General features: G+C 36.7%; 1 protein-coding gene across 4 annotated transcripts in view; it reads left to right on the top strand.

Annotated features, from left to right (window-relative positions):
- Positions 1-185: 185 nt before the first annotated feature.
- Positions 186-24,386, top strand: part of SCN3A (sodium voltage-gated channel alpha subunit 3) — a 108,882-nt gene continuing 84,681 nt past the window's right edge. For all 4 annotated transcript variants that reach the window (XM_044242240.1, XM_044242239.1, XM_044242238.1 and 1 more), the window contains exons 1-2: positions 186-415; positions 18,636-18,818. The gene's annotated coding sequence lies outside the window, so the exon portion shown is untranslated. The remainder of the gene's footprint in view (positions 416-18,635; positions 18,819-24,386) is intronic.

The following is a 24,386-nucleotide window of genomic DNA, read 5'->3' as shown; positions in this document are numbered from 1 at the left end:
CATACTCATATGCAGAGAAATGTTACATTTTACCTTATGCTAAAGAATAATGAGGATGTTTTCCCTTTTGTTCAATTTTGTGTGTCTGCCAGTAGATGGCGGTACCATGTTGAATGCTGTCAGCCTTTTTTTTTTTTTTTTTCCCCCCTCAAAGCTGTTTTCTGATATATGTTGGGTACCATAGAGTGAATCTCAGAACAGGAAGCGGAGGCATAAGCAGAGAGGATTCTGGAAAGGTCTCTTTGTTTTCTTGTCCACAGAGAAAGCAAAGAAAAAAAAAAAAAAACACTGTAATTAATTTGTAAATCTCTGTGGCCAAAAATCTGAAGAACCGCAGAGGAAGGCACCTTATACTCTAACCATCTTGGATACGGGGCTTTGTTATGCTGTGATCTGTAAAGCTCTGTTTTATCAGGTAAGCTGGCAAAACATTTAATTATCTGCACCATAGAATCTAGCCACCAGATCGTTTTTCTTACTTTAAACTTATCTTCATGCTGCTATTTTTAACTTAATGCTGTTTTAGTGTAAATTACAGGAACCAAACTCATCATTTGATGGGTAAACTGCTTACTATTATATCCTTTATCTCTCAAAGGAAATAGAGCCTCTGTTAGAAATGGTGACTTATGGTAGAGACTAGGCATTACTGATCTCATGCTTTTGAGACATGCAGATTGTTATGATTCATTGCATTCAAGGAAAATATTTTTTATTGCACAAAGCTGACCTAATGGATTTCATGGCTGTACATCATCTATTTGAATGTCCAGTGTGCCTACTATTTTTTAAACATAAATTTATAGTGAAATTGGAACTATCATTCTTGTGCTTTAGTCTTTTATTTAACATCTTTGCAGGGTCCATGTGTATAGGGAGTGATAACAATATAGAGGTGTAATAACCTATTTTCATGGAGGGAAAAAGATAACCAATACTAACCATTAAAAAGAGACTTACCTTTTAATGATAAAATGATCTCTATGTGCTCCATAATGTGTTATTTCTTTTATATTTTAATATGTTCTTTTTTATATTAAGTATTTATCTTTAAATTTATTGACTTAAAGGGAATTATATTTTCTTGAATAATCTCAGAAGCTTGATATATTTCTGTTTATTTTTTTCTGTATAGACTTAACAACTGGTTGTTATTATTATTATTAATTACAGGGAGAGCCACTTCAGCTATTAAACAATTACTTACTTAAACTATAATATATATTTTCTGTATTTTTCTTTAAAATATTTTATAGCAAACCACAAATTCTGTATTCAGTTAGCAATTGCATACTTAGAATAAGAAATTATTCTTATAATTTGTAGGTATTAATTGAAAGAAGGGTTTTAAATATCATAAAGTCGTTATTTTTTAATACAACAGGTGGTGTAATGTAGCATATGAGGACAAAGATAAAGGCATAAGTGCTTGTAGGAATTTGCATGAAAAAATTTCAACACAACCACTCCAAGTAGTGTATGTCCTATGTGAAATAAAGACCTCTGATTTTAACCTGGGCTTCCAGTCTGTATGGTCAAAATGGCCTAGGGATAGAACTTGAGTATTTAAAAACAATCATAATTCCTAATGATATGGCAAAATATTGACTTTTCAATATTTTACACTGAGTATCAATTATACTCCCCCTAAACATAAAATAGTGGTTGCCTCAGAGAAAAGCCCTGAGTCTTGTGTATTTTGGAAGAACTCCTACCATAGGATATGAAGAAAACTGTTTCTTTGAAAAGGGTTCCCAGAAATGGATGCTAATTGGCTTCAGTGTATTGTATGCTCCGTGCTTCTCTACAGGGGACTGCATTTGAGTAACTTTGTTCTATGTAAACACAAGAGCTGGTCTTGATTGAACTGTTTTACATTTATGAATGAATGCTTTTATTTCAGCCCTCAATATCAGCAATTTTGTCAGTATAGTTGCGATAATCACTTATTTGTCTATATATGTAGTCTGATGTGAAGAGTATATGCACACAGAGTTCTTCACAAAACTGGCTCTTAGAAAATTTTTGGAAATCAAACCTGTTTTGAGTAAGTGATATATCAAGTAAGTTTGGGCATCTTACTCTCAAGAAGAATCTAACAGTGACTTCATTTGTAAGATCAAGAAAAATACTGATATTTTCAGAAGACCAGCACAGACCACAAGAGAGATTTTTGCAAAATTCTACATGCAAGGTGTAAGGTAATCTAAAAACAATTTCAAACAGATACTTGTAGGTTTTATGTTCACTGTAGTAGATTGTAAGTGAATAAGATTTATTTAGTGAATAAGATTTATTTATTTTAGAGAGAGCACAAACAGAAGGGGCAGAGGGAGAAGGAGAAAGAAGCTAGAGCAGACTCTGTGCTGAGTGTGAAGCCCAATGTGGGGCTTGATCTCACGATCCTGAGATCATGACCTGAGCCAAAACCCAAGAGTTGGACACTTAACCGACTGAGCCACCCAGGTGCCCCAAATAAGACTGTACTGTAATTTAATGATGTAGTAGAGATAAATAAGCTGAGCACTGAACTGGAAGGCTCAATTTCTGATTCAAGTTCTGCTACTCATGAGCTATGTCACCTCAGAAAAGACACCATGTATCACTGAAGTACATTTTCCTTGCCTGTATGGTTATTAGAATCAAAAATATATAAGAACACTTACTGTTTTTAAAATTTTATGGTTCTAATTTATCTGCATTTTCTTCAATTGCTTTCTCAGCTTAACTGTAATATGATATATCTTTAACACATACTGAGTTGTATATTACCACTAATGTTGACAGTGGTAATATACACTATCTAAGGAGATAGAAAAATAGAGGACTAGAGATGTTTTAAAGGTCCTTGGCCAATTCCTTCTGTGGTGGAAATGAACAGGAAGCAATATGGAGAAGTGAAGAAGAGCAGAGCTGACAGACTGAATCTTAGCTTCACTATTAAATGACAAAGTATTTAAACTTTCTAAGCCTCTATTACATCATCTATAAAATAGGAAGGAGGGCATCTAATGCTGCAGGACTGTGTAAATAAATAGCGTCTGTCCGGTGTTTATTATATATCCTGGGACAGGACTGAATGCCCACCCTCCCCTTTTCCCCGGCCCCCCATTATTCATGATGGTGATATAGTATCCACCACCACAACAGGAAGGACAGACTGAAACTGCCAAGAAATTCTGTAGCTGAAAATTATAATTCTCATCCCAGAAGAATGCCCTTGCTGAAACAACAACAATGACAACAATAACAAATGTGCTCCCTACAATAATATCGATTAGTGTTAACATCCTGAGCATTTCCTGGGATTTTAAAAAACTTCCATAATACCTTCTAGAAAACCATTCTTTGGCCCAATGATATATTGCCATGACTCCACTTCAAAGACTTTCTTTTTTTAACAAATTAGGGGCAAGGAGCTTTATTTCGCTTGTGCCTTAACAGATACACTTATCAGAAAAAAGTCCTCTTTGAAGATTCACAAAGAAAATTAAGGTTTCACCAAGCACATTTAAATACCCCAAAATTTCTACTATGGCCATCAAATTACGGAGCCTAACTCCCAGAAATGACCACATGTGTTGGCTATGTGATCAACACACAATCTCTCTCTTGCTTAAGTCCTATTAATGATACAATAAAAGGTGGAAAGGCAAATTGTGCCTGATGAAATTGTGAACATACTGCAAAACCTCTACTTCCCTCCAAACGTTTTCTCTACATGCAGTTTTATGCTCTTGACAGCTCTGTGCTCCTGGGATCTTTGGGAGCTACAGCTGGGATGGCCATTCAGTACCCCAGGCCTCCTAATCCTGCCCTTCAGCCACCCTGGGCCTCTTTACACAGACTCAAGTAACTGCACTGTCATTTTCATCTTCATGGCAGGCAAGATGACTTAATGGGCTCATGACTAGACAGATGTGAGAAAGTTTGGGAGACTTAAAGATATGAGGGGAAGTTTTCTCAATTAAACTGTGCTCTGCCTGGAATTTGTGGGTTAGTCCGTCTGCCTTGATTCTAGGTAACTCCAGCTTTTGTGATTCCTTATCTTTAGGGTTGAAATTAACTGAAAGCACTCATAAATATAAGGATATGAAGACAAATGCACCTTTTTTCCCCACCAAAGAATGAACATGTGACTAGATAGTGAAATTTCTTTGTGTGAGTGGCCCTACAGATTACTTTTTCTCATTATCATTCATGTATAGGAATACTGTGAACTCACTGAAGGTTGGGAATTAGGGCTTTGTCAGCTAAAAATATATTATTCATTATACCTTAATACTGATGGTTGTTTTCCAGATTTTCCAAAGCTATGAAGATTAATTACCTACCTGCCCCTGAAATATAATTTAAGATATTAAGAGTACACTTCTGAACTTTTGGGATCTATTTTTAAATTTTGATTAATTTCAACACTAAGTTGTCTTTGGTTCCACTTGAATTTTACCCCAGAAACAATTTTAATGGCAATTCAACAGAAAACCTGGTATCCGAACTGTTACTTCTTGAGGTAGATATTTGTTTGAGGTAGTTAAAAAATTTGGGAAAGACAAAACCCAATTGGATTATTGCTTGTGCTGCAAGGTCATAATATTTATCTTTGATTAGGATGCTACTTTTTATTTCAGTTTTACCTGATGATATTTTTCACCCTGGGGTAGAGTTAACACATTCTTCAGATACATCTTTTTTTTTTTTTTTTTAAGATTTTATTTATTTATTTGACAGACAGAGATTATAAGTAGGCAGAGAGGCAGGCAGAGAGAGGAGGAAGCAGGCTCCCTGCTGAGCAGAGAGCCCGATGTGGGACTCGATCCCAGGACCTTGGGATCATGACCTGAGCTGAAGACAGAGGCTTTAACCCACTGAGCCACCCAGGTGCCCCACTTCAGATACATCTTAATGGAATATTAACAAGTGTAGATACCTATATCAGAGCAGAATAGTGTTAATTTTCTTTTACTTGATAATGTGGTAATAGAGAAAATCTGGCTCTCCTATTATGCAAAGACATACTTTGTTCTATGAACTGCCTGACAAGTATCAACTCTTGGGGTACCTAAAATCTGAAACTACACCCAGACGTATAATTAGCCACAGTAGAAAAATTCCTTAAAATTTGTATGAATGCCTCCTGGATACTGCAAGTTTTAATGTGCTCTATTTATTGATTTTTTTATTATACTCTATCTCTTTTCCTCAGGATTTGAAGTGTTAAAGGACCTCGTAGAAAGAGTTTTAAAGATATATGACTAGAGAATAACTTCAAAGTAGCTTATAAGCAGGGTTTACAATGTTAAATATATATATTCCGTACAAATACAGTGCATATAAACATATGCTAGCTGGTGGTTTGGATAAGGGAATTCTCAGGGGTTGTTTCAGTTCAGAGAAACCTTTTAAAAGTCTGGAGTTATTTCTGTAATAATTGAATTAGGTTTTTATCCTTTTGGAGACTGCACATAGGGAGCCCTTCATGTGATTAAGCTCTGTGCTGGCGCAAAGTGAAAGAAATGATGGTCTTTAAATTATTAAACGGTGGTTGAATATTGTTTTATTCAATGGGTGAATTCAAAGATGGGAAGTCACTCTTTAAATAACTTTGGCCATTTTCTGCCAAGAAGCTCACTTTGGGGAATTTTAATCTCCTAATATTCAGAATATTCTTACTTGGGTTGTACAGAACATTGTGTCCTTTCCTTTCCCAAGAGCTCTGACTGGAATAATTCACTAAATCCCAGTTATTATTGCTAAGTGACATTGTGATTTTGATCTAAAACCCAAAATATTCTTGCATAGGGCTTAACAGGACACATTTTAAGGGCTTAAGCCTCTAGTTAAGAACCAGTCATCTGTTAGTTTCTCTGTCTCCTCGGTGTTTTTGCTTATGACATTTATTTTTCTCTCTGTAAATTATTTTTGTTCTACCTAATGAAGTGTTGAGCACTTTCTTTTCATGGAACTTATATCATGTTGGAAATAACCTTGCAAATAAATTCTTAAGGAAACAACTCCAAATTTCTACATAGGCAAAGTAGATAAGAAAAAGAGTGAAGCTAGCCGGGTTGAGACTACAGAACTGGACAGTCATAAACAACCGTATCCTTTCCAAGAACAGGAAGTCCCATCTTAGGGCTAGGAGACTGATGAATCAAACGATTTCTCTAAAAAAGCTAAAAATCCAAATTTTCATTAGAAAGCTCCCTCTTGCTGTCAAATAAATAAATAAAATCTTTAATAAAAAAATCTCCCTCTTATTAAGTGTTGTCATCTATTTCAAATTATTTACAATACTGGTATATCCAACAAAACATACCTATAGGCAGGATATGGCCAAGGGGTTTGGCCAGGTTTTTTTGTTTTGTTTTCTTTTTGCCAATCCAACCAGTATTTTCACCAGTGAGGAAAAATAAACCTGATGGAGAGGAAATGGCTTGACTGCATTTCGAGGCACAGCCACAATAACACTCATATTTCTTATCTACTACTCCAGGCCTCAATCAACTGCCTGTAATTTTCCTATTACATTCATTTCAAACCGTTGAATATTCTGTGCATTGCCTTCCATATTTCTGTATTTCCTGCTGATATTTAAGTCATCAAATTTTACTTATCATCATAAATCCTTTTTATTCCAGTTTTGTTGTTATTAGTGTGGCTATCATGTTACTGCTATGATAGTTGAAATAGTATGTAATATTCCCACTTCTGCCCTGTTCTGAAACTACTGAAATCTGTCTTTGAATTAAAATTCAAAAATCAATCCTTTAATAGGATATATACATGTTCTTGAGTCCCATATGGTCTCAAAGTTCTAAAATATCATATTAAATGATCTTTAATCATAGTTAACAATGATTATAGTTCAAGTAAATCCATTCTTAACACTCTGTTGGGCTCCACTACCAATCTGTTTATACCAAAAATTAAAGTATATTATTATATCAGCTTTGGAAGAACAGACAAAAGTATAATTCACAATCATATTGCATTCTCTTTCATTGACATAAAAATTTGGTAGCATTAAATAAGAATACAAAACAGATACATGCTCCTGGAATGAGAACTTCTTGGCCAGTAAATGGAAAATCGGGGCGGGGGGGAGCAAAATGAGAAATGACAAAAATTAGATTTTTAAAACCTCACTAATAAAAATGACAGAAGAAAACAGTTGAAGGGAAATAGATATGCAAACATTCTGAGAAAAAACCGAAAAAGGTACAACATGATAAGCTTTAGCTGCACACTGGATTCACCTGGGAAGCTTAAAAAAGAGCAATGCTGGCTCCACGTTAGACCAATTCAATTATATTCTCTGGGGCTGAGCCTGGGTATCAGTGTTTGTTTAAAAGCTCTGCTAGTGTAGTTCAAATATGTGGCCAGGTTTGAAAACCAGTTGACTGAAGGAAGGCAGAGAAAAATAAGAAAAACTAATGAAAGTTTGGCTAGTGAAGTAAAAGAGAGCTGAGAAATGACTTTCAAAATAATTTGAAAATTCTAGTAAGTGGGCATGTTAGGTAAAGAGACTATGCAAATACTTAGGAAAATAAAAAATACATTCGTGTCCACTTCTTCCTTGGTTAGCAAGGCTGGTATTTATTCTATATGTTTAAGCAGTTTTATATTTCAAATTGCTAATTTCCTACCCTTACCTTTATCTGAAAGTTGACCCAGCTGCTGGCTATGGTATATTTTGCAAGTTAACAATACAAACAATTGTGCATGCTCAGAAATAAGCATCTGTGAACTGCAATTTGTACAACCAGAGATTCACTCTCTTTTTATTCTGTAACTCATAAATTGTTCCCTTGAAAATTAAGTCTTAAATAATCAAATAAGAGTTTCTATTGAAAGATACTCTTTGAATGTCCAGGTCATCCAACTGGGAAAAAAAAAAAAACCAACAACACATTGATTTCTATTTTTTGAAACAGCAACTGTGACAGATTGAGAAGAAAGGCAGACCAGTAAACCAACAAATTTTTTAAATTCAAAACACATTTAAAAGTATATTTTCCAGAAAGCGATATTTATAAGAAAGAAATGAATTAACCTAATAGCTAAGTGGAATTAATAATGAATTGTATTTCTTAAAAGGAATTCCATTACTAAGGTGAGTCAGCTTTTTTCAACTCTTTAAGAAGACATTTGCAGGGTTAACAACCCAGTCGTTTTTTTATGTTGGCTTCTTGCAGTGCAGTCCTTTCCACAGCTGGGAAGAGACTGCGGTAGCCTTTAATAAAACAATCTTCTATGGTCTCCAGGGCAAATTATACCCCAAAGTCTTTCCTCTAGATAAACATCATTTAATATTTACTACTTAACTCTGTTTTCTTCACAACCTCTACCATTCTGTCAACCTGGTCAGTAAAATTACCCCATAGAGAAAAGATCTGTTAAATCTCAAGATGAGAATACCCATATTTTGAGGCAGGAGGCTGGTGCTTCTATAGTAAACTGAAGAAATACAACATCATGTTTGAGGCTAGATTTATAATGGATGTCTGTGAAACAGTGCCTGGGATCATAAACTGGGATCGGATCTTTTACTTAAAAATAATTGATGTGCTATCTTTCCATACAAAGTACCTGGGTAGTAAATAATGAAAATATAAAAAACAAACCAGGGAAATGTTAATAAGAATTAAAGCCTGAACCAGAGAAGAAATGTTTTTCAGAGAAGGGTCACCTTAAATTATTCCATGAGTATAGAAAGTGAAAAATTTATGGTTGATATCAACATTCCCTTCACCAACATGGTGACAACTGTGATAACTAACGTGATTCTTTGGGGAAAAGCATTTTAACATGTCATTCAAAAGCATTTAATACAATTGAAAAGGGAAAGAGTAATGCTTAGGAGTAAATACAAAGTGGCAGAGCACATCCAAGTTGTGATGCAGATCTTTATGCAAATTAACACAAAGAAGTTAAGCTACACCACCAAAGCCACAAAAGTGAGCTCTCACTCATACCTTTGTTAGACATGTTGTTGGCTAGGTGTCTTAAAATTACTTGAAGACACTATAAGGCATGTTTCTTTTAAACATCCATTAAATGTACAATAGCGATGACATGTCTCAGACAACATACTATGAGATCAATTTAATCATAAAAGAATACACATTTTTTTTCAAAAATCCATATCCCTCAGGAAAGCTAAATTTAGAGAATTTTATGCCTGAGAAAATACTTTCTATTTATTCTCTTGAATTCGTCTCGAATAAAAAGTCTCAGGGCTAAATATTTAAAGCAATTAAAAGGCACACTTATGTGGGGTCTCTTTGAACCTTCACAACCAGTTTTTTTGTAAACCTAGAATGGCTCTAAAAAGAGAGAGTCTACTAATTTTTTTAAAAAGGGGGTGACTTGAAGAATTAGTGAATTCAATGCCCAATAATGCAGAAGCAATTTTATCAGAATCCTGAATGACCCACGTCTTTGAGATAACTCAGGGGGCACACATGGAACACTGAAGGAACGCAACAGATTCCAGTTCTGTCCTTCCTAGCATCTTCTCCCTTTAGCTTTTACATTCCTCCTTGTGATTGTTGTCCTCTCTAGCCAGGCCTTACTTGCTAGATCTTCCACCCTGGGGAGAACTAGGATGGACAATCTACACCCATCTTGGCTCTCAGCAGTTTGGTTGCTGCAAATCCTTGCCTGAAATACAAGCTTGCATCACATGTAATTTTTTCTTACCTGTGGCATTCTGGTTGTCTTTAGCCTCAACAGAACTGAGCACTGAACAGCATCCTTCCTGCCTTTACATGCAGAGACCTTCCACTGTGTGTTCCTGCTGCAGTAAGTGGCATCATTGACACCTAAATCAGGGCACTGCACTCAGGCCCTTGCTCTAATTTTGGTGCCAGTGATGTGCTCAGTGGCTGGAAAAAAAACATTGACTTTTTGGGACCTGAATTCAGATCCTAGAAAAATATTTCCCCTATTTTGGCAGGATGCAGTTGTGGAGGGGGATTTAACCAAGTGACCTGTCCTATTCACTGAAAACTAGACAATGTTTTGTGAGTTTTTTTTTTTTTTAAACTGCTATTTGTATAAATCTCTCATCTAGGAAGAAATTACATATATAAGAGTTACATAAAGAAAACTAACATGAAGAAATCATGTATACAGAATTGAATTGAACATATAGATTTAGAAGGATATAAGGGGTAGTTCTTTTCAGCAACCAACTGCCCAGCTATGTTGTACTCAAGGCATTCATAATATTTGTTTATCAAAAAAAATGGTTTAAATCTGATCAAGCCCTTACTTCATGAAAGTATTCTGAAATGAAAATAGCCTCTAACAGGTATAGTCCAGCCTAGCTCACTTACATGATTAGTCCAATATTCAATAATCCTTGCTCAGAGTACAGGACTCTTGCTGTATCCATCATTCCTTCCCAGACAGATGGATGTTGGAGTGTATCTGATACTGAGTTTCAGAGTCTGGATGGACACTAGAACTAGAGTTTTAGAAACCAAAGAGGCACTACAAATGAGCTAGTCAATTTTCCTCCTCTATATCTCTTTTGTAGATGTGGACAATGAATACCTAAGATTTGAGCGTTCAATATTTCATAGCAAGTGATGGCAAACACACTTGTATCTAGAATACAGGTTCTTTGAATTGCAGCTTCCATTCCCCTCCTGTTTTCCTCCCTCTTCCTTACCTTTTCATTAAGTCTTGTTTCTAAAAAGATTAAGCACAGCAAACTTTTCCATTATGTTACACTGTCTTCTGTGGTACCATCTTAGGATGATTAGAGTGTAAGGCATTATAATCATCTATTCCTGGGGCATGCTTAATAGAGAAGGTCCCTCACCTGGCTGGGTTCTGATGGATGAAGAATCACATGACAGTCAAAACTCAGCCCTGCCTAAATCAACCTGTGCTGCAGTGGAGTTTACCCGCAGAAGTGATCTGAAGGCAGTGATTACAACCTCTCTGCTCCAGGCTAGATAAATTTCAGTCCTCTGTATTTTATACCTCAAAAGAATGCAGGTAACATGTAGAAAAGTAAGCACCGCCATCTTGAATGAACGCAAGTTGTACCTCAAGATCCTCGTTCTAAGTTCCCTCAGGTTGCCAAGTGAAAAAGGCAATCAACTCTTAACACTCAGTTGTGAAAACAGTGTGCTGTCATTTTGATTACAGTCAGTAAACAGTCTGTGGTTGCCTGGAAAGAAGCTGCCTAAAGCACACGGCACCAGCAAGCAGTAGGAGAAACGTGGCTGAGGGCAACTCAGAGGGCTCTCCGTTATGGCTGAAGCAGCACTAATGTTACCCTGATGTTAGGGATCAAGGATTTATTATTGGTCTGAGAATGCTGTTTGCTTTCTGTTTGCCATGATGCCAATTTATTTCAAAATAGAAAGCTTTCTATAATTCTGCTATATTCAGATTGAAATGTGGTTTCCTCTCCAGAAACACATGTGCCACAGGCACACACCCACACAAACTATTTGCTTATGGACAGAGTAACTTCTTCACTATAGCGTTTCTTGGTCCCAAATCCTCTGACATAAGGACAAAAACAACAATCTGGCCAAGTAAAATAGAAAAATTATCCATCCAGAGAAAGCCCCCCACCCTTTTTGAGCATCAGAAAAGAGGATGGCCTCCCTTTTTACTTTTTAACTCATGTGTTGGTTCATGGGTTTCATCATTTGGAGGAGGATGGGGGGGGGGTGGGAAGGAGAAAGGGATATACCAGACCAGCACTATTCAATAGAAATATAGTGAGTCTTAAAATGTACTTGGAGATTTTCTAGGTGCTAAAAATATAAGGCAAAATAAACAAGGGAAATTAATGTTATTGATGCTATGTTTTACTTAAGCCAACATGCCCCAAATATTATCATTTCTGGATTTGGCACTAGCCACATTTCAAGTGCTCAATTCCTGCATCTGGCCAGTGGCTACTACACTAGACAGGGCATTTGTAAAATTTGTAACTTCCTGCTTACTAGTAGCTAGTCAATAAAATCTTTATTGACTCAAGGAATTTAACAGTGATGTTGAAACATAATAATCCTTATTCCTCAAGGAACTTAATACATAAAGGTAGAAGCAATAAGGCACATCCTTAAGAACAACAGAAGATAGAATACTGTAATTATTATATGAATTTTAAAGACAATATGTGTGTGCTCTGGGAGTTTAGAGAAATGCAAAATCACTTCTGACTTTGGAGTGAAGGTAGGATTTTAATGGCAATGACTGGTGGTGAACGATATTTCAGGCAGAAGGAATGTTTGAAAGCCCGAGGCCAGAGATTGGGAACTTTCAGGGAATGGCAAATAGATCAGTTTGACTAGAGAAGAGCATATATATAGGAAAGTATGTAAGATGAAACTGCAGAAACAGATGGTAAAATATTTTTAGAGAGAGAGAGACTCTGATTACTTTTTCTAAAGAAAAACAACACTGGATTTGGTAGCAACGTTTACTAGCCATGCAATCTTGGACAAGTTACTTATCCTCTCCGGACCTTATAGCTCCTTTATCTGCAAAATGAGAGCAATAATCACATTTATCTCATAGGGCTATTGTGAAGATTAAATGAGCTAATCAGTGCCTATCGCACAGTAAGTGCTTAATGTTCTTTATTATCATTATTATTTCTTCTCGAAGGCATTCTGGAGTAGGGAATTCTTTGAGTAAAGCATTCAGTCTTCATTTTGCTTTGTTTTAAAGAGAGTCTATAAGCTTAGCCTATTTATACAATTACCTTTGAGGTAAACAAGATTTCAATGCATGTATTTTGATCTAGAGTAAATAGGACTACGTAATTAGGAAATAGAGTATCCATAGAGAATTTGTCTTTCATTGCTGTCTTTTTGTTTCATCTTGTTAATGGCTGTGTGATACAAAACTAAGTTACTTTATTTACTTGTCCAATCTCCCATTAGCAGACATTTCAGTTTTTTCTAGGCTTTGTTATTATAAAATGTGCTGCCATGAGTAGAACACAAGCCTTTTTAAAGGGTACTTGTAGGTTGAAATAAAAATTACTAATCTGGGGGAGGACACCAAAATTAAAAATCCGTTTATTCAAAAACATGTCTGCTGAGCACCTACTATGTGTCATACACTGTTCTAAGCACTTGGTTTTCACCAGTGAACAAAATAGGCCAAGAAAGGCCAATACTCTGCAAGGCTTATATTCTACCCAGGAGAGACAGAACATGAATAATAAACATTACAAATAAGTAAATTATGTAGCACATAATGAGGTGACATGCTTTAGAAACCAATAGAATGTGGTAAGAAGCTGGAGGGGTAGCATAGTAGGCCTCTTTGAGAAGGTAAACGTTTGACCAAGACCTAAAAGAGATGGGGGAGTTAGGCACTCATCTACCTAGAGAAAGAACATTCCTGAGAGAGGGAACAGTATATCTGCGCCTGGAAGTTGCAGAAGACAGAGAGAAGCTAAGCTTGACTAAGAAGCAGTGAGGGAAGGGGAGAGCAGGAGGAGATGAACTCAGCTAGGTAACCGTAAACCCATATCATAAGGCCTGATAGGCAACTGTAAGGAGTTTGACCTTTTCTCTGGGCAACTCCTGAAGGCTTCTGGTCAGAGGAATGACATGATTTGATTTCCATTTTTCCCAAATTGCTCTGACTGCTGGTGAAAATAGGCTGGGAGCAGGGAGACAGGAAGCTATTGCAGGCTTTTGTGAAATACTGCCATAAATCATTCCAAGGTTCTGGGTTCAGAGGAATTACACCACAAGACATTAAATGAATGAACAAATGAGACTGAAGAAGCTATGATTGTCCTCTCTGAGAGATCCTAAAAATGAAAGCAATATTAATGGCACATATATTTCTAACTTCAAAAAGCAAATAAATAAAATTATAGTTTCTGCAAGCCAGTCATTGTTCAAGTGTGATTCCTGGGACAGAAGCACCAGCATCATCTGTGTGCTTGTTAGAAATGCAAAAATGCCTCACTCCTATCAATAGACTCAACTACTCTGGGGTGAGGCCTGGCAAGCTGTGTTTAAACAAAAAGCCTTCTAGGTGACTCTCATGCTAACTATGAAGAGCCACTACTATAAACTTAAATGGTGAAAATAGATGGACTGACAGATCCTTTTCAATTTTAGGATACTGGATTTCCAAGTTTAATTTTTAGCATTTATTTCCATAATAAAATGAAGTATATTCCTTGAGAAAAATAATTCATTGTAAGGAAGCATAGACTCAGTCTGAGGGTTTTGAAGGGGCGGGGGTGGGAGGTTGGGGGAGCCAGGTGGTGGGTATTATGGAGGGCACATATTGCATGGAGCACTGGGTGTGGTGCATAAACAATGAATTCTGTTACACTGAAAAGAAATTAAATTAAAAAAAAAGAAGCATAGACTCAGGCTTACGAACAAATAAATCTCTTAAATCTTGTAGAAAATTTTGACATTTATTATATCCCATCTCTTTATACAAATATGATGGGAAGTGGTATATTATTTTTTAAGTCCATATGCAATAGGAAGTTGAAGACAAGGAGAATGGACAAAATGGAGGTGATAAACTTGTTAAGACTGTGGATTAAGGAAGTTACTCTTTTGGAATATACATTTAGCTCTGGGCCTCCTGGACTCAACATTTTTAGAGGAAGGCAGGAATGAATTTTATAGAACTCAGAGAAACAGATATTAGATTTTAGGTTAATGTGAATCACCATGAAGTCTCCTGATGGTCAAATCTGATCTAGGAGAATCTTTGGAGTACCTAGAGGAGTGGATGTATGGTTTACTTTATAGACAAACTTCTGTGTTTCATTTCATAGTATCTTGGTGATTTGGCCATTTGGAATTGTCCCCTTGATAAGGGCCTCAAGTCTTAAAACCAAATGAGCAGCTGGTAGGATAGGATGATTACAGACATTGGAGAGCCAACCAGCATTCCCACCCAGATGGAAGGCTGCCTCTTCCCTGTGGGGAAATGCTGCCAGAGACCGGCTGGCAATGTCTTTGAGTTCCTCAATAAGAGGCTTTGGATCTGCTTCAGCCTTTGCACAAAGAGCTAACTAAGTCCCCAGAGTTTCAAAGCTAATGCTTGACAGAAATGGTTTTGATCTGGAAAATTCTAAGACAGGTACATCATAATATGAGTATAAAGGAAGATGGATGTACTGAAGGTTAAATGGTGAAAAACAGTGAAAAGATAAACTAAAGAGGAAAAATGATGGTCAAAACCAATGAACCTGGAATAAGACAAAATAATTTTTAAATTACTGGGACTAGGTCTTAAAGAATAAATAAAATAGATAAACTAAAATACCACAAAAAAGGAATATAAACAATTAAACTCACCTCTATAAAATTCAGTTGTTGACATTAGTATTACAATTAATAGCATTAATATAAATTCGTTAAGAAAATTAAAATCAAAGCAGCTTTGTCCAATTTTTGTCAGCTGGTGACACCTCCCCTTTTCGGGGTAAGGCCTTATCGCATTCTTTGATCTATCACTTCCTCATCTGTAGCGTGAACTTCCCTTTAATTTCCAAAATGCTGATATTCTATGAAGATGATTTCAAACTTTGGGGGCGCTCTCCTGGGCCAATACTTGTATTAGATAATCTGAAAGTAAAGTTTCTGAACTGTCTTATTTCAGTAAGTTTTTAATGGATTTCACCAAGTTCAACTAATTTTAGCCATTTGTAGAAGATTTATTTGATTTAACCTCGTTTGGCTCTTTTGTGCAATTACATTCAGGGCATCTGGTAAGCATGTGTCCCTTGTATTACCTAGTGTCCCTTGTATTATGTCCTAAGCAAGATTTCTTTTCCAGGTTTAGTTCTCAGAGAAAGTTTGTCTTTTTATATGCAGCTATTAGGAATTGTTTTTGTTTTTTCCTAAATCCAGTGTGCTTTCACTTTTTCTTGCCTACTGGGAACATTAGAGCTGAATTCCAGCTTTATTGTGTAAAGTAACCGTCTCAAATTTCTAGTAACCTCGGTTCATTTCCTTAAGAGCAGCATCCTCAAATTGTAATCCATGTGCTACATGCACCAATTTCATTTAGGGAGCTTGTTAAAATGCAGATCTCCTGGCCGTGCCCCAGACCAACTTTTTCAGAATTTCCAGAGACTGAACCCAGAAAAATGCATCCTTAACAAGTACCCCAAATGTCTCCTATGCTCACTGAAGTTCAAAACACTTTAAGGAATTCTCATGCTCTAAATAACTGGATTAGGCCAATTTTGTATTGGTGAATCTGTAAGCAATGGTCTGCTTTTAAAGATGCCTGAGAAGAGATCTTAATAAGACACAATGCCACTTGAAGTATGAGGCCTAAATGGGAGCGTGAGGCCATATACAGAAATCACTACTATTCCCCATGTGTATTTGGGGTTGGCAAATCTTTCCTATCTGGAGTCCAGGCCATAGGATATATTTTCTCTGATCCATCAATCAGTGATTTTCACAATAGAGAGAGGAGAGAGAATTCAAGCAAATCAGAACTTTTAGGGATGTTTTCTCAAACCACTTTCCTGTTCCTCCTTAACTCCTTGGTTTCCATGGATATACACCTTCCCTACCTTTTTTTTTTTTTTTAAGATTTTATTTATTTATTTGACAGAGAGAGATCACAAGCAGGCAGAGAGGCAGGCTGAGAGGGGAGGAAGCAGGCTCCCTGCAGAGCAGAGAGAAGAAGGGAAGCAGGCCCCCTGCTGAGCAGAGAGCCTGACGCGGGACTCGATCCCAGGACCCTGAGATCATGACCTGAGCCGAAGGCAGCGGCTTAACCCACTGAGCCACCCAGGCACCCTCACCTTCCCTACCTTATACCCCTCCCTGTTCCCATACTAAAAGATGATAAATATTTTGGAAATATATCTAAATTGATATTCTGGTTTTTCAATATCATGCTCATTATATGTCAGGCTGGAGATTAAGGTATTTAAACCCAGTTACCTGTGTTCTGGGGAGGAGAGGCAGCATTTATTAAGCTTGTGGCTGTAAAGTAGAGGGAACATTTATCGAAGGGCTATACATTTATTTAACAAATCATTATTTCAAGCTCCAATGCATGGGTCTGTCTGATGTGTACTATTAGTAGTACAGTAAAGCTCTAAGACTATTATTACCATTATTGCTTCTTCCTTTTTTTTTTTTAAAGATTATTTTATTTTATTTATTCAACAGAGAGAGAGACAGCAAGAGGGAGAACGTAAGCCGGGGGTAGTGGGAGAGGGAGAAGCAGGCTTCCCACAGAGAAGGGAGCCCTATGCAGGGCTCAATCCCAGGACACTGGAGGGTCAGAACGGAAGACAGACATTTAAAGACTGAGCCACCCAGGCACCCCGATGTATTTCTACTTCTAATACTACTAAAACCTCCTGCTTTTATGGGAAATCTACTTTTGCCAGCTCTTGTATGAGTGACTTACAGCCGTGTTCATGTATGTGTGTATGTATGAAATATAGATCTCATTTAGTTCTAACAACAGCCCTGTTTCACGAGGTATTGAAATCCCCATTATCTGATGGGGAACTAAAAACTGGATTGGTTGGGTAACATGTTCAATGTGACCTAGCTACTGAAAGACAGAGCTAGATCTGTGCTATTACCAAATGAAAGGTAAGAGAGGAGGCAGAGGGAAGGTCATAAAGGTGCCGGCATACTATAAGTCACTGAAGGCCACTGACAATTTTTAATAAGGGTAGGATATGTGCTTTAGAAAGATAATTTTGATGACAGTAAAGAAAAGATTGGTGGCTTAGGAATGAGTTCACATCTGGAGACAAAATTTTAAAAGACAGTGTATAAAAGAAAAAGATGAGATTTAATGGTTTTGTTTATTTGTCATAGTAAATTGTAAAGGGAGATTTATTGGTGAGACTCCATTACCAATTTGGCTTATGAGCATTGACTAAGTGAACTGATGTAAACATTGTTTTAAATATCAATTGCTGATTTTAAAATTACATATATTGTCTTTCAAAATAATGACCGGTTTAACTGGGCTAAGTTATTGCTAACAGTTATAGCTGAAAGGAATATGATATCAGACTGTTATACTTAGGTTAATATTATGTCTTGGCTTAGCATGCTAGTTTTTATTTCTGTCTAAAATTTACTCATAGAAGCCACTGAATCAGGCTTATTGGTCTTATCTTAGCCAGCCAGTCAGATGGGGTTTTAGGTGGCGAGGAAAAGGAGCGAAAAACAAACTAGAATAATGACCCACAATACCAGTGTGGACCACACACTCCACTGGTCTACCTCTTTGGTCTTTTGAAGAAAGAAAGAAAGAAAGAAAGAAAGAAAGAAAGAAAGAAAGAAAGAAAGAAAGAAAGGAAGGAAGAAAGAAAGAAAGAAAAAGAAAAGAAGGAAGGAAGAAAGAAGGGGTGCAAAGAGGGAAGAAGGAAGAAAGGAAGTAGAAAGTAGAAAGATGCTCTGGAGCTCTGGCATGTTCAGAAAGAGTAATTAAATCAAGGCTGCCCAAGAAAAGTGGCCCATCCCCACCCCAGGATTCTGGCAGTGGTTCCTGGCCCCATCCTTCCTTGAGCACATCAGGGCTTTCAGATCCAGACCCAGACCCAGAGCACCCATTTCAACCCAAATGCCAAAGATGCTAGAATAACTTCACCTGTTTCCCTTTCTACACAGATTATGCAGCAAGAAAGCTGACAGAAGTCGCAACAGAGTTCATCAGGGATGAGATATCTGTCAAGGATTTGTGGCAGAGTGGCTTACAGGAATAAAAATACAGAATCTCTTCTAGAGACAAATGAGATAATTCCCAGAAGTGGCCTGACGTTTTTCCAGAACAACGTGCTGTAATTATCTAAGGTATCTAAACTACCAGTGCGTTTAAACTTGTGTTTGTGAATGTAAACTAAAATCTCTATCAGCTAACAAGGTCAGCTGTTTCAGGGGACAGGAGGCAAAAGACTGATTACCTCCCTTCCTGCTAGTTTGTTCCTCCAAAGAAGCAAACACTTAGAAACATGGCAGAGATGACCTACAAGAGTGGAATCGTGCCAAAGGCTATTAATTTAAGAAAGAGAAATTAACCTAACTTTTTATTTCTTTTTCTTTTAAGAGACATGCATTCTGTACATTTAGTAAACTAACCAGGGCTGTATTTACTTGTATTTTATCATATTTATTTGGTGATTGGATGCATAGCTCGCCTGTTTGCAAGGGGTAAAGGACATCCAAATATGTGGTTAGTATTTATTTGATTGTAAGGTGGCTTCTGAACTGGTCAAGTTTTTGTACCAACCAAGGAGTATTTACTTGTCTGGTGTATCATCTGCAACTAACTAGAAATACTGTCTAAAACTGTCTTAGTCAAGAAAGATGCTTATTGAATATAACAAGAAGTGCAGAGGTTGTTTGGGTCCAAGAGCTGAGCGACCCATCAAGAGCCCAGGGATAGATCTGTCTCTGTGATCTGACACCCTCAGTGTGTCAGCTTTGCCCTCAGAATGGCATCCCTTCTGGATATAAGTTGACTAAAGTAGTCCCAGTATCATACCTCAATGCAATAAGGTCCAGGAACAGAATTCTGTCCCTCCTTGTCTCTTTATTAGGAGGAAAGAAAATTTCCATAGACATACACTTAGCAGGCTTCCCCTCACCTTTTATTGGCAGAACTAGGCCACAAGACTATTCATGAACCAATGATTGGCAAGGGGCTTGGAGAAGGTATTTGGAGTTGAATGGATGTTGGGGAGTTGAACATGCAATTGTGTTCAGTTTGAAAACATATGGTAGAAAAATTGAGGAGCTAATAAAACAATTTGTCTATTACAATGTTGGCTTACTTGTTATTACTTAGCAGTTGTCTCTCTGAGCTTATAGTTGTTTGATAAGGAAAAAGTCACTGAGAACATCAACACCTAGAAACTAATGATTATTTCCAAGGTAAAGATTGTTCTGATGACAGAAATGAGCTCATTCTTTCCTACTCAGCTATTCCTCCCCCACCTCCCCGGAGGTATGCCATTGAGTCCAGGTAGAGAAAGGCAGAAATAGATTCTTTTATTAAAAAGTTAGCAAATCAATTAATAACACTTATGTGTGGACAGTTATGAGTTTAGCTAACAGGAAGGGAACAATGACAGTGAAAGTCTAAATTTCATTTATATTTGGCCATGTCATAGTGACATCCTTGTCATACAATTACTTTCTTGATAGGTTTATTCAGACCAATAGTATTGCATAATTCCTTGACAGAACAATGAGAGCAAGAGGTAATGATACGTAAGATGCTAGCCTGGGCTTTTTTTTTTTTTTTTTTTTTTTAAGATTTTATTTATTTATTTGGCAGACAGAGATCACAAGTAGGCAGAGAAGCAGGCAGAGAGAGAGAGGAGGAAGCAGGCACCCTGCTGAGCAGAGAGCCCGATGCGGGCCTTGATCCCATGACCCTGAGATCATGACCCGAGCCAAAGGCAGAGGCTTTAACCCACTGAGCTACCTGGACACCCCTAGCCCAGGCTTTTAATTTATCTTCAAATAACTCAAAAGTACTTAAAGTATATGTCAATATGTACCCATTAGATGTGGGTTTTATGTTTATTATTAATTCATTCCTGTTTACTTTCTACATTAAAAACAAAGGTTATGACTATATTGCTCTGTTTCTTAGATTGTACCACCCATTTTTTTTTTTTAAGATTTTATTTATTCATTTGAGAGAGAGAGAGACAGAGCACAAGCAGAGGGAAAGGGAGAAGCAGACTCCCGGCTGAGCTGGGAGCCTGAAATGGGGCTCAATCCCAAATCCCGGAGATCATGAACTGAGCCGAAGACAAATACACAACCATCTGAGCCACTCAGGTGTCCCTGCACCACTCCATTCTTAACATGAGGCTGTATACATAGTAACTTCCCAGTGATGTAGTGGACTTATCTCAATTCCATTTCAGAACACATGAACTAAAAATCTCATTTCAGAGGCTTGGAGCCCAGGCTATTTCCTGAGTTATTTGAGTTTAAATCCTGTCTTCTTGACTTACTTCTGGAACTTGGACAAGTTATCCAACCTACCTGTACCTAGGTTTTATGATCTCTAAAATGGGAATAATAAGATTAAATAAGATTAGATGATTAAACTTCATAAGATTAAGTGAGTTAATGTATATAAATTACATGTCAGAGTATCTGAGACATAATAATAGTGTAACAGTTTTATCTATTACTACTGTTTAATTCTCAAAGCCACCTAGTTAGGTAAGCACACCAATCAGATGTCATTTCAAAAATCTTCTAAAATATGGAAAATAATGTTTAATTCTGCCTTGGAGAGTGTCCAGTGGTAATCATTATAATTGCCGGTTGCTCTGTATATGCCTTTAATAAATTATTATTCTCTTTGTCACATATGCTACCTGAAAATATAGTAAATACCAGATAATCACTAACCCAAAATGAAAACCCCTTTAGAAAATATTAATAACTTTATTTAAAGGAAGGGTAGTTATCCAGTCCATTTTGTCTTTTAGATTATGTCCTTCATACAGTAGTCTCTCATTTATACCAAAAAAACACAGCATCCTTTCCTTAGCAGTGGACTCAATCTTTTCCCAACAATTTGCTCTCTCATCATCAAGGACATGAAAATACATTGTGGGTATTTATTTTCTGATCTCTCAAGTTGTATGACACAAAGCAGCTTTCCATCCTTGAAGATGGCAAATTTACAGCCTCTGACATAATTTTGTCTCCATGGGAACAGACCAGAACTAATTGATTTTTGTCTGTAACATAATCATAAAGATCCCTACACAGGGAGAGAGAAACTATTGATATTAACAGGTTGTAGGCCATTGCAATTTTCCAAACTATCTGCTATTCTTGAAATTGGGCAAGATGAGAACTCACAGGCTATATGAGTAGTGGGAAAAATAGTACTTCTGTCCTTGCCATGTAATGCCATGGCATATTCCAAATGTTAACCATGTCCCTTTTTTTCCAGAATCTGATTCATTAACAAATATTAGCTTTGTATTTGTATTTGTTGGTTTCATATAGTTTTAGAATCTTATGTTAATATCAAATCATACAGATATGTGTATATGTGCCTGGAAAACTGAACTGAACTACATAAATCTATTTTTCTGTAGTTATTTATATAAAGCTTAGGTCTTTAAAATCAAATCATACAATAGTAAGATTCAAGATAAAAATGTCAACTATAATAGGAAAAGTCAGTCAAGAATAGAATGTGTGGAAAATGTTTTGCCTCAGAGCAACAATTTGTTTTGTCAGTAGATGTTTTGGTGAAGGTTACTGAGCTTCTCTGTGCCTGTTCTTCATTTATTTTAAGTGCAGGGAGTTGACTAATTGTCAAATCCAATATATGCCTTTTAATTAGCATCTTCAAAATTCCTCTTTTGGCATCTATGTAACTATTTTGACTTCATTGTGTAATTTTCCTCTCCTTAAAAACTGATAGTCACAGGAGTCCTGCCTTTTCATCTTTCCAGTCTTTTCCTAGACAGTGTTGTACATATTCTTATTTTCAGTTTCAACCAGTGACTCTTTAATCAACATTTTCCCAGCCCAGACAGCTTTGCGATTCTCAGACCCATATTTTAATTACATACCCAGCTGTCTCACAGATATCTCAAACTAAATGAATTCCAAACAGAATTTATTATCATGCCCTACAACCCTCTCTACTTCTCTGTTGGGTTAATAACAACTTGTGGCTTAAACCATTCTGGGATTGAGCTTGACCTCATATGTCTTCATCAAGCCACATATCAAAACATCATAAAATCTCATTGATTTTCTAATTTTGCACTGAATACAGTCCTCTGGCTATGGTTTGTTTTCTAATTTATTGATGGCCTACTCTCTTCCAGGCATTGTGCTCACCTTCCAAGAGGATTTTCTCATTTAATGTCACATTAACTCTATGAAGTATGTGCTATCATTGCTATCATTGTTCTTATTGTGCAGACAGAGAAACTGAAGATTATGAAGGATTTAAAAAAAAAAAAAAACAAAAACCTACCCAAGGTCACTCTGCTAGAGAGTAGCAGAGCCAGGGCTTGAATACAGTTCTGATTGCCAGGTCTCGGCCCTTAAATAGTACAGCTACAGTCACATTTTCTTGCCCTCTCCTTTAGACTCCTGATGTCCATCTGTTTCCTTCTAGGGAAGTTCTCAAAGGGTGGTTTGTGGACAACTGGGGGTTCCTAAGTCCCTTTCAGGGGGACAGTAAGGTCAAAACTATTTTCCTAATACTAATGCTAAGAAGACCTTTGCCTTTCTCGCTGATGGCACAAAGGTCATGGAGTGAGACAGTTCATGCCTTAGTAGGAAGCAAGGAAGTGGCATCAATCTGTAGGATGAATCCTTGTTTTCTTCACCACCACACACTTTCAGTAAGAAAAAAGTGCCAGTTCACATAAGAATGTCTTTGATGAAGCAGTAAATAGTATTCATTATATTAAATCTTGACCTAAGAACATCTGTTTTTAATGTTCTGTATGATGAAACTGGAAAAATACATGAAGCATTTCTGCTGTGTACTACAGTACCATGGCTGTCTCAAGGAAAAGCACCTGTGTGATTGTGTGAGTCAGGAGGTGAAAAAGCCACTTTTTCTTTTGTTCATGGAACTCCATTTTCACTTGAAAGAAGAACTGACAAACTAAGGAAAAGCCTGTCACTTCGGGAAAAGCAAATGACAGCATTTGTTGTCAATGTTAAAATTGGAGCTTTCAAGTGGAAATTGGAATTTTGGAAAACTTCTACCTGCCGCTGGGAACTAGACAGCCTCCCAATATATTATGACTTTTCTCATGAGATCAATGGTGATATTAACAAATGTGATCTTTGAATGTTAATGAAATTTGTCAAAGTTGGGGAAATCTGCAAAATACTGTGCCAATAGTTTCCAAATGATCCATGCACGAAGGCACAAAATCCATCCAAGAGGCAAAATCAGTACAAGTTCCTGATACAGATTCCATACTGAAACTAATACAAAAATTACCATTTGTAGAGCTTTGGTGTGTATCAAAGAATATTCACAAGTGCCTGAAAAGACAAGTAAAATACTCCTTCCTTTTTCAGTTACATATATATTTTAGGAGGATTTTCTTCATGTACTTCAATCAAAACAACGTATCTCAACAGACTGAACTTGGAACCCGATAAGAGACTCTGGCTGTATTCCATTATGCCAGACAGTAAAGAGATTTGCCCAAATCTAAAATAAATTCCTTCTTCTCACACCATTTTTAAAAATTTGTGATAATATAGTTATTTTTATTAAACATACATTTTATATGTAGACATACAAGGGCTTATTATTACATTAATAAAAGTTATAAAATCTCCTAATTTTTAATATGGTAAATATGAATAGATAAGTTGCCTATAAATAAAAGCTCT

Source organism: Neovison vison, chromosome 3 (assembly GCF_020171115.1).
Source record: "Neovison vison isolate M4711 chromosome 3, ASM_NN_V1, whole genome shotgun sequence".
Taxonomy (NCBI): domain Eukaryota; kingdom Metazoa; phylum Chordata; class Mammalia; order Carnivora; family Mustelidae; genus Neogale; species Neogale vison.
This window is presented reverse-complemented; position numbering and strand designations above follow the sequence as displayed.